Source organism: Silene latifolia, chromosome 2 (genome assembly GCF_048544455.1).
Source record: "Silene latifolia isolate original U9 population chromosome 2, ASM4854445v1, whole genome shotgun sequence".
NCBI lineage: Eukaryota > Viridiplantae > Streptophyta > Magnoliopsida > Caryophyllales > Caryophyllaceae > Silene > Silene latifolia.
Window position 1 is genome coordinate 139827729 of NC_133527.1, and position 11822 is coordinate 139839550.

Below are 11822 nucleotides of genomic sequence, written 5' to 3' on the forward strand. Positions count from 1 at the left end.
GGAGTGTATGTTGTTTGAGGGTTTTGAACATTTTGGCTCTTGTATGAGAGATTTGGATGGAACTTGGTGTTTTCATTGTAAAAATTTGAATAAGGGGTACCACTTTTGTAAGCTTGGAAAGCATTAACTTGTTCGGTTGTTCCCCTACATTCACTTGAGTCATGACCCAAGGTTCCACAATTCTCACATATCCCGCTTGGGATTGATGAGGATGCCGTCATGGCATTGACATGATGCTTTGATGATTTTGAGTTTTCCTCAAGTCTAGTCATAGCTTGTTCAAACTTCAAGTTGATTGTGTCAATGTGAGCACTAAGTTGAGCACCCAATTGAGTAACGGTGTCCACTTCATACTTTCCTCCTCTAGTAGCCTTGCGAGGCCTACTATATTGTGAATTATGGACCGCCATTTCCTCAATCTTGTTCCATGTTTGGTTGTCATCAACTTCGGTGAACATTCCATTTGATCCCATATTGAGAATGTTCCTTGAATCTTCATATAAACCATTCCAAAATTGTTGCACTAAAAACCATTCGCTAACTCCATGGTGAGGACATGAGCGACAAATACCTTTGAACCGCTCCCAAGCTTCATACAAAGATTCTTCATCCCTTTGCTTAAAACCCGTAATTTGAGCTCTTAGCATATTGGTCTTTTCCGGTGGGTAGAATTTTTTGTAGAAAGCTAGAGCTAACTTCTTCCAAGAATCTATTCCAAGGGTGGCCTTATCAAGGCCCTTCAACCATTGCTTTGCGGTGCCGATTAACGAAAAAGGAAATAAGACCCATCTTATTTGGTCTTGAGTCACGCCCGTTTGAGAGATAGCTTCACAATAATCACAAAAGGTTTCCATATGAGAATGAGGGTCCTCACTAGGCATTCCCCCGAATTGGCTCCTCTCAACTAGTTGGATGAAGGCGGACTTGGCAATAAAATTACCGGTGAGATGTTGTGGGGTAGGAGTACCATTTGGTAAATCCTCCTCGGTGGGTATAGAGTGTGACGAGAATTTAGGCATTGTAGGTGGATTTTGTGGGATATTGTTAAATGGGTTCTCTTCTCCTTCTATTGCGAAAGGATTGACAAACTCACTAGTGGGTTGAACAACTTCACCAACACCTCCCAAATTCCTCCTAACAAGTCTCCTATTATTCGTCAAGGTTCTTTCGATTTCACGGTCAAAAGGTAACAAATCTCTTTGTAACCTTCTAGACATGCAAAATATCAAACAACTAGAAAACAATTAGAACAAACCTTGAGGAATTTTACTTCCCCAAGGTGAAAAAGACACAACTAATAACAATAAAAGAAATCTTAAATCAATTAAACACCGTCCCCGGCAACGGCGCCATTTTTGATCGATGCCATTTGGTGTTCACAATTAAGCATATGTGGTCGTTGGTCAATGGTCGATACAAAACACAATTTATACTCCACGAGCAACTCTACAATTAGTAAAGAGGCAAGTAAAGGTCGGATCCCAAGGGACGGGTATTGAAATGAAGATTCTATTGTAACTAGTGGTGTCTAGGGGTGTCACAAATTGGGTTGATGTAGAAGGTTACTAAACTAAAATAACAATGAAAATAAACTAGCAAGGTAAATAAAATAAGGGGTGTAAACAATTGATTAAAAACACTAGGGTGTCATGGGTTCATAGGGGATTCATGGGATATGATCATACAAACATGTTCTCAAATTATAAGCAAGCAATTATTGTTGTGATGGATCGAGTTGGGTTATATCTTACAATCCTAGGAAAGTTTGGGTCCGGAGCCGAATCGATTAGATTGTACAACACCTACAAGTCGACTTAATCTTTCCTACTCAACACATGCATGGTCTAACAAGACTCGAGTTGGGTTATGTCTTACAAGTCAAGTTGAAAGGATAGAAGATGATAGTAAATGCAAGGATTCATAGGCTTAGCATTTCATCAAATATAACATGTGCATGTATTAAGATCAAAACAAGCAAGCAAATAAGGTATGAAAGCATATTAATTTAAGCATGAATCATTCCCCATGTTGGTTTCCCCTAATCACCCATTAAACCCTAGCTAAGAGACTACTCACTCATTATCATATTGATCATGCTAGAAAGGTTGTCAATCATACTAACATAATGAAACATGATGAATAAATGAAAGTAATTAGCAATAATTAAAAAGGGATTAAGAGATTATACCTACTAATGATTCCAATAATAAAGATGCAAAGAATAATAGAAGAACTTGATGATTGATGGAAGGTTGTCAATCTCCCAATAAACCCAATAATCTTCTAATTACCCAAAATAAATGAAGAACAAGAGAGAGATTCAAGAACTAGAACTTGGAATAAAACTTGATTAATACTTGATTACAATATTGAAGAGAGATTTGATTGATATTAACTACTCTAAATATTGATAAGAAGAACATGCTCCTCTAATTAGACTAATGGGGTATTTATAGTGAAAATTAGGGAGGATGCATTAGGGTTAACTAAGGGCTAAACTAGTAATTACACTTTTTAAGTTGAGCAAGGAGACTCCGGTATTGTCCGAGAGAAGGGAGTCTCAAATCGTGGCTTGAAGAACGAAAACGTCTTTGTCATCGCAATCCGTGCGGATGGGAGTCGGGACGGCCGGATTGTCTTTGGAGAATCCGAGCGGATTCTTGGTCAAGACGCTCGGATTGGTGAGGTGGAATCCGAGCGGATTCCCTTGAAGGACGCTCGGATTGTGCTTGGCGGACGGACGGATTGTGTACAATCCGTTCGGATTGTCTGGCAGCAACTTTTCTTCTTTTCTTCACTTTTCTTCATGAATTCCTTGGGGATTTCCTTGGGGACTCAAGGATCCTTTTCTCAACAATGCTCTTCTACTATACTATGTACAAAGGCCTTCTAGTCTTGTCTCTCCTTGATGCTTGGTCATTGAATACGATCAATTTAGCCTTGTTTTGCCATGAAAATGCAAGATTCTTACTCCTTTCCTACCAAGGGATCAAAATCTCAAAGAATATGCAAAACAAAGAACTAAAGATAAGAAATGACCCAAATAGGCACTAAAAAGCATGGAAACAATGGTAATTTTGGGGCTAAATATGCGCTAATTATGATCACATCACTCCTTCGAAGAGGCGCAGCAGTTGTTGCGTCCTTTCTCGATGGTTATCTACTGGAAATCCGCAAAAACAGGTTTTAACAAAGGGTTTTAGAAATCGGTTTTAACGGTATTTTCGACGTAAACCTTACAATTGATGATACGAAAAGTAAAATACAATAAATAAATAAGGATTATACACCCTCAGACTTACATGTTGACGAAACGAGAAGAACTAAGATATCGATTAGTGATGCTCGACGCGAATGCAAAGAGAGTGCCCTCGCAAGAGGAAAACGATTGATTAATTAAGTTGATTAAGTGTAGTTGGTCAAATTGGTCGGTCATGCAACGGAGAGGCTGGTACCCGGAAAGATCCGAGCTTACGTGGTCGAAAGTTCAAGCACCTAGGCGCCAATAAGTAAGAACAAAGTCTAGAATGCAAAGGGAGAAGAGAAGGGCGGACACTCGTGTGAGAAATATGTGAGACCGAAGGTCTCTATTTATACTAATCACACGAAGGAATTAGGGTTTCGGAGACTCTTTGGAAGTGAATCTCGGAAAGATATGAAAAAGATACGAGAAACATGCGAAAGGGCACGGAAGAGGCGCGCGAGCCCATCGCGTCTCTTGGAAGAGGCGCAAAGAATCGCTTGCGTCTATTCCCAGGAGGTTTCCTCCTGCTGAAGAAATATTTCCGCGTTTGAGTTATGGTAGGACGGAAATAATTTCTTAAAATTTGTGAAATATGGAATAGAAATATCCGGAACATTCCAGAACATTCTGACTCGGGATTTAACAGTTATCAGAAAATGGAGACGATTTTTGACCCGGACTCCGAATGTACTCTAATTACTGCCAAAACGACCGTATCGGGACGTAGATGACAACTAAGAGGTTGACATTAATATTTGAGCAATCACTTGACGATAATCTTACGAACTGTCACAAATCGTTCCGCGTATCAAACATGCGGCCCAATCATCACCGGGTGGTTTGCGGGAGGTGCAGAAATGAGGTATCTACACCTAGCAACAATTCTCTCAGTCAGTTTCATATCTTCATTTTTAGTCAATTTCTTGGATGAGATAGGGACACCCAAGTAATTAAAAGGCAAGGTACCTTATGAAACCCCGAGACCTGAAGAATATTGTCCATGTGAGCAGCTAACATACCATTGAAGTAAATCTCAGATTTATCCTTATTCAAATGCAAACCAGTAGCAGTAGAAAAGGTAGCAAACCCTCTGAGCATCCACATAATAGCAGCTTCAGTCCCTTTACAGAATAATTATAGATCATCAGCAAAAAGTAAATGGTTAAGTCTAATATGTCCACACAAAGGATGGTATCTGAATCCTTCCTGTTGTGCCACACCCCCCCCCCCCCTAAGATTCTTGACAAGTATTCCATACATAGAGTGAATAAAAAAGGAGACATGGGATCACCCTGTATGAGTCCTCTCTTCCCATGAAAAAACCCAAATAGGCTCCCATTTACTGCAAGAGAATAGGTAGGAGAAGTAACACAGTTCATGAGTAACTGAATAAATTTTTTGGGGAAATTCAGAGCATCTAGCATTTGTTCTAAAAAAGACCATTCCACTGAGTCATAGACCTTTCTTAGATCAATCTTGATTAAACAACGAGGGGAGGCGGCTTTCCTATTGTATAATCTGACCAAGTCTTGACAGATTAAAACAGTATCCACAATACTCCTCCCTTTCACAAAACCACCCTGATTTGGACTAACAATCTCAGGCAACACCTTATTCAATCTATTTCAAAGGAACTTGGCAATAGCTTTATAAATTGTGTTGCAGCAAGCCATTGGCCTAAACTCAAGCACACTACTAGGATGAGGGGTTTTTGGAATCAAAGTAAGAGTTGTAGTATTCACTTGTTTAAGCAAATGGCCAGTTTGGAAGAAATTTTGAATAGCTGCAACGACATAAGGCCCCACAATATCCCAATCATCTTTAAAAAATTGACTTGAGTAACCATTAGGTCATGGAGCCTTAGTGGGAGGGATTGAAAAAAAATACTATCTCTAATCTCCTCTGAGGTGACAAGAGAAAGGAGAATATCTGTGGGTTAATATCCGTATACTACCCCTTTAATTGTAGGACTATAACGTAAAATTTACATGTGAATATAGTCATAAAACATAAAAACAGTAGAGAAACGATAAGAAGCAATTAACAACCTCGGGTCCTTTAAATTGCGGCGTAAAGAACAGAAATCAAAGCAGATTTCCTCCTAATCGTTGCACCCAAGACTTGTCCGAGATATGCCCTTGTGCTAGAACAGTGTTCTCCGATTGCCTTGCAATATTGGGAGAACTGATGTGAGTTTTTCACTGGATGAGAGATCCGAATTTCGAGAGGCACTGTTCTCGAAACCCTAGTTTTGTTTCAAATGAATCAACTCCGTTAGACAAGAGGAGAAAACTCCCCTTTTGTCTTTGTGATTCTCGGCCAAACCGAGTGAGAGGAGCCCATATGGGCTTTTCATTTTCTCTTCACTTAAACTCGCGGTTCGGTCCATAACTCGCTAAGTGTATATGACGTGGTCTGATTATAAACTGTTATCGGTTATCGGAAATTAAGGCATCGCTAATAATACGGGTTGGTGAATTATTAATACGTGTCCGACAAAACAAGATTTGTATAATTATATTCAATATACATTAATTAAATATAAATCGCTTATATTTAATTTTACGAATTAACTAGTTAATTCGCCTTAGCCCATGATATTTAATCCGTATTAAATATAATATCTCAACATCACATATTTTGACTAATTACTAGTCAAATAACTCGGACTAACCGGTTAGTCAATTTTGGCATCTACATGAAAGTATTTTCATACCGTCACATCTCTCGAACGTATCCTATAGGTGTGACTTTTAGGGACCAGTTGATCACCGCCATCTGTATGACAATAACGTCAAACTTATCTAGCAAGCCAACCGTTATTGATAAACGTGGATCAACTGATAATAATACCAAAGTATGCCCTTTGATCCTTTTAGAGGTTTATAAGTCCTTGCACTAACTGTTAAGGACACCAACCCCAACAAGCTCCCACTTGTCCGTACAAGTGTATGTGCAATGACGTTATCCGCACTAACTGGAGGACACAAGCTCCAACAAACTCCCACTTGTCCGTACAAGTGTATGTGCGATAACCGATTCTCATATTCATTTAAAAATTTCTCCCACTCAATGTAAAACAATTTGCGGATCCGGATCCACAAAGGTCGTATTTTACAATCGATCCGTATCAAGAGTGGTTTCCCCGACTAGAGAGTAACTTAACCGATAAAACGAATCCGTATCCGAGCATGGCCATGCATTTCGATTCTGACTCCTCGAGTGGCCCCGAGAAATATCGAGTACATGATAAAGGCTGAATATTTCCTTCAACTCGACTCCTTCCGATCTAAGCACAGCATGAAATGACCCAGAAAAAATCTACTTGGCCCCCTGTTACGGATGACCGTGAGAAAGAAACCAAAGTCACCCAAAATCTGCCGTAGTCTCAAGAGACAGTCGATAGTCAAGAGATTCGACTCTAAGGATCACCATGGAAGTCCTATCCACGACCGGGCAGCGAATGTTATAAAACATTTAGGACTCCACGTCGATGTCACAATTGTGTCCTACGAAATATCCGTATAAATCGCCTCTGTGATTGGTCAGTCAACCGGTTGACTTATGGCTCGTTGAACCCACCATCAACCAACGTCACAAAATAATTGCCAGAGTTATCAGCTCATGTGGGCAATTAAGGACTGAAAAATATAATGTTCATTCAGTTCACTTTGTGGTGTTCAAAATTGTCGTACAATTCCACATGAAAAACAAAATATATATATATAATATCAAAACGATGATGTCGTATAGAGTACAAAAGAGACTGAATCTAATCCATAAAAGAGTACTACAACTCAGGAACACGTTTGATTCCCATGGAATTTACGTGCCCTTCATGCTTATCTTGTCGTAATGCTTTAGTGAGAGGATCTGCTATGTTATCATCTGTAGCAATCTTTTCTATCACTACTTCCTTTTGCTCCACGTAATCTCGGATTAGATGAGCTTTCCGTTGTACATGTCTAGACTTGTTACTAGACTTTGGCTCCTTAGCTTGGAAGATGGCACCACTATTGTCGCAATAGATGGTGATCGGGTCATTCGAACTAGGCACTACAGAGAGCCCATGTAAGAATTGACGCATCCATATCGCTTCCTTTGTTGCTTCGACGCGGCATAGTACTCGGACTCGTCGTAGAATCTGCTTTAATTTGTTTCGAACTCTTCCAAATGATCGCAGCGCCATTAAAGAGTAAAAACGAATCCAGACCGAGATTTCGAGTCATCTCGATCCGTTTGGAAGCTAGCATCTCGCAGAATCGGTTGCGCATAGCTTTTGTTCGCCTCCATAAGTCAATGCCCATTCTTTAGTCCTCCGGAGGTACTTAAGAATGTTCTTGACAAACCAACCAATGTGGTTCACCTGGTTCTTTGTTGGAATCGACTTGTCATACTCAATGCATATGCCACGTCCGGACGTGTGCATATCATGGCATACATGATTGATCCTATAGCCGAGGCATAAGGAATCCGTGTCATGCGCTCTTTTTCTTCCGGTGTCTCTGGTGCCCGAGACTTGCTCAAATGCACCCCTAGAGCCATGGGAAGAAACCCCTTTTTGGAGTTAGTCATGCTTTGAATCTCTCTAGGACTTTGTCTATGTAAGACTCTGGTGAGAGATAACATCCGTCGTGATCTATCTCGATAGATACGGATGCCTAGAATTCTTTGTGCCTCTCCCGGATCTTTCATCTGGAAATGGTTTTTCAACCATACTTTCACCGAAGTTAAGAGAGGTATGTCATTCCCAATCAGGAGTATGTCGTCAACATACAATATTAGAAAGACAATCTTGCTCCCACTCGACTTGATATATAGACATGGTTCCTCGACAGATCGAGTAAATCCATTTTCTTTTATCACTTGGTCGAAGCGATGATTCCAACTCCTTGATGCTTGCTTAAGTCCATAAATGGAACGCTTAAGCTTGCACACTTTCTTAGGATGTTCAGGATCGATGAAACCTTCGGGTTGTACCATGTACAACTCTTCCTCCAAAAAGCCGTTTAAGAAGGCGGTTTTCACGTCCATTTGCCAAATTTCATAGTCATGAAAAGCGGCAATCGCTAAGATAATCCGAATGGAACGCAGCATGACTACGGGTGCAAAAATCTCATCGTAGTGCAAACCTGGCACTTGGGTGAAACCTTTAGCAACTAGTCGTGCTTTGTAGATATCTTGCTGACCTTCCACATAATGCTTTATCTTATAAAGCCATTTGCATTGAAGGGGACGAACCTTAGCAGGTAAGTCAACAAGATCCCACACGTTGTTCTCATACATGGAGTCCATCTCGGATTGCATGGCCTCAAGCCATAGCTTTGAGTCAGAACTTGTCATGGCACCTTTATAGGTTGCGGGTTCACTACTCGTTAAGAGTAGAACGTCATCTATGTCATGTTCCTCGACCATACCGATGTATCTGTCCGGAGGAATAGAGACTCTTCCCGACCTCCTAGGTTCCTCAGGAATGTTAACCGCAGCCGGGATTGAAGGAATAGGTTCCTCCAATAGTTGCTCGGTATTTGGTTCTGGAACCTCCGACAGGTCGAAGGTTCTATCACTCTTTGCATTCTCGAGAAATTCCTTCTCTAAGAATGTCGCACTAGCCGCAACAAAAACACGTTGTTCGGTTGGCGAATAGAAGTAATGACCACGTGATCCTTTAGGATAACCTATAAAGTATGTCTTGACCGATCGCGGGCCGAGCTTATCCTCGTGTCTCCACTTGACATAAGCCTCGCAGCCCCAAACCCGTATAAAGGACAAGTTAGGGACCGTTCCCTTCCATAGTTCATATGGAGTCTTGTCAACAGCTTTAGACGGACTTCGGTTAAGTATTAGAGCGGCGACAAAGAGCATAACCCCATAATGAATCAGGTAAAACCGTGTGACTCATCATGGATCGAACCATATCAAGTAGTGTTCGATTTCTCCGTTCGGACACACCATTCAGCTGAGGTGTTCCAGGTGGAGTTAACTGTAGGGCGATCCCACAGTCTTTAAGGTGTTGATCAAACTCGTGAGAAAGATACTCGCCACCACGATCTGAACGTAGTGTTTTAATCTTTCTACCCAATAGGTTCTGTACCCTATTTTGGTATTCTTTGAATTTCTCAAAGGATTCACTTTTGTGCTTCATTAAGTAGACATAGCCATATCTACTTAAATCGTCCGTGAAAGTGATGAAATACCTATAGCCTTCTCGTGCGGTGATTGACATAGGTCCACATACATCCGTGTGTATGAGTCCTAATAGGTCAGCAGCGCGCATTCCAACACCTTTGAAGGAAATCCGAGTCATCTTACCGATGAGACATGATTCACACGTGCCAAATGATTGAAAATCAAAGGCCGAGATAGCTCCATGTTTGATGAGCTGTTTTACGCGTTTCTCATTAATGTGTCCCATACGGCAGTGCCATAGATACGTTTGATCTTTGTCACCAACCTTTAACTTTTTATTCATTACGTGTAATATTTCCGTGATCTGATCTAAAACATAAATTCCATTCATGGAGACTGCCTTGCCAAAAATCATATCGTGTAATGAGAAAATGCAAGAATTATTCTCTATTACAAATGAAAAACCAAGTTTATCAAGTGCAGAAACTGAAATAATGTTTTTGAAAGACTAGGAACATAATAGCAATCATATAATGATAACTCAAATCCGCTAGGAAGCTGGATCACATATGTCCCCTTGGAGATGGCAGCTACTCTTGCTCCATTCCCAACACGCAGGTCCACCTCACCCTTTACGAGGGGTTCGATGTTTCGGAGCCCCTGCACATGATTACACAGATGAGAACCACAACCAGTATCAAGTACCCAAGTTCCGTAACTTGCGTGGTTAATCTCAATCATATGAATAAAAGTAGAAGAGAGAGAAGACATACCAACAGGTTTAACACGACCTGCCTTTAAGTCCTCATGATAAACAGGACATGTGCGTCTCCAATGCCCAGTCTTGTGGCAATGATGGCATTCCATGTTTTCACTCTTGCTCTTTGTCATGCCTGATGAGTTACTCGACTCACCAGGACCACTCTTACCTGAACCCGACTTCTTGAACTTCGCCTTACCTACTGTTAGGTTTGCCGGAGCTTTGCCCTTACCTTTCCCTTTGTTTGACACAACGAGGACATCCTGTTTCGAACTCCCACTGAACTTCATGTCCTTCTCGGTCTGTACGAGAAGGGAGTGCAGTTCATGCGGAGTTTTCTTCAAATCATTCATATAGTAATTCGCTCTGAATTGCGAATAACCATCGTGGAGTGAGTGAAGAATACGGTCGATAACAATATTCTCGCTGATGTTACAGTTAAAGGTCTCCAGTTTCTCGACATTCTCAATCATGCTGAGAATGTGTGGGCTGACCGGTTGGCCCATTCGGAGTCTCGCATCAAAGAAGCGAGTGGTATGCTCATAGGTCACGATTCTCGGTGCTTTCGAGAATTCCTTAGTGAGCGTGGTGAAAATCTTGTTTGCACCATGGGCTATGAAGCGTTTCTGCAAATTGGGTTCCATTGCAAAAATGAGTACGTTTTTAACCGCACCCGCTTCCAAGGCGAAATCGTTATACTTGTCGATCTCGTTTATTCCAGCCGTGGGGCCTGGGCTTGACGGCATGGGCTCAAGCAGAAATTTGAGCTTCCGTCGGCGGCGGCAGCATTCCGTAATGCCGCCTCCCGGTCCGCGAAGTTGGATCCATCATTCTTCGATCGAGTAGACCGATTCATCCGATTCATGAAGATCCTAAGCCAGGACTCACGGTCCAAAGTGGCACTTGGCATTGGGTTATCACTTGAACCACCATTTGATGTTTAGCGATTTAAAATCGTGATCTACACCGAAAAAGAAAGAAAAACAAAACGAAATAAGCAACTCATCGAGGTGATTTAAGTCTATTTTAAAATTCATTTTAAACATGTAGACTCTCGCACTTGCATAATTGATCTCCCTCAAGAATGATACAAGTGATCCCAAGACTCAATTTCTGTAAATTGATAAGCCAACTGTTTAGCTAATTCTTCCGGAAGAACTCTTGGTCGATAGATTTCCGTAAATCCTATCTATAGTCCACCATAGTCACAGGATCGTACGAGTGACCACAGTGTTGAGATAAAATAGGTCAATCGGTTCCAACTTACCCGACGTAGAAGGGGTCATAGTATGCCTACCGACGAAGAAGGGACTCATTGGAGTTTGACCTATAAAGACCGTTCTCAATTTTTGTTTATACGAGGAAGATCCCATCAACTAAATTATAATTCATTTTAAGTGAACGAATAACTAGCGTCTGTCGTGAATGAATTTATTTGGATGATGGCTTTAAAACGTGTGACATGAGAATGTCAATGAAAACTAACTCGTGACCTCTATATGTGTCAGTTTTCATGCAATTATTAGGTGGTTTGGTTTTTAGGCGGAATATGATGCAAATTATCGTTGCGAAAAATAAATAAATGAATGCAATACGTAAATAAAATTTCCTAGTGTGGCCTATCCTAGTAAAATAAAACATAAAACAACTTTGGAATCCACCGTTGGACCCGAGAAGCTTGTCTTGATG

The 11822-nt window shown here is 41.0% G+C and overlaps 1 non-coding gene across 1 annotated transcript; it reads left to right on the forward strand.

Annotated features, from left to right (window-relative positions):
- Nucleotides 1-540: 540 nt before the first annotated feature.
- LOC141645660 (small nucleolar RNA R71) lies at nucleotides 541-647 on the forward strand. Its single transcript, XR_012545138.1, has one exon. It is a non-coding gene; the product is annotated as a small nucleolar RNA R71 (small nucleolar RNA).
- The last annotated feature ends 11175 nt before the right edge of the window (nucleotides 648-11822 follow it).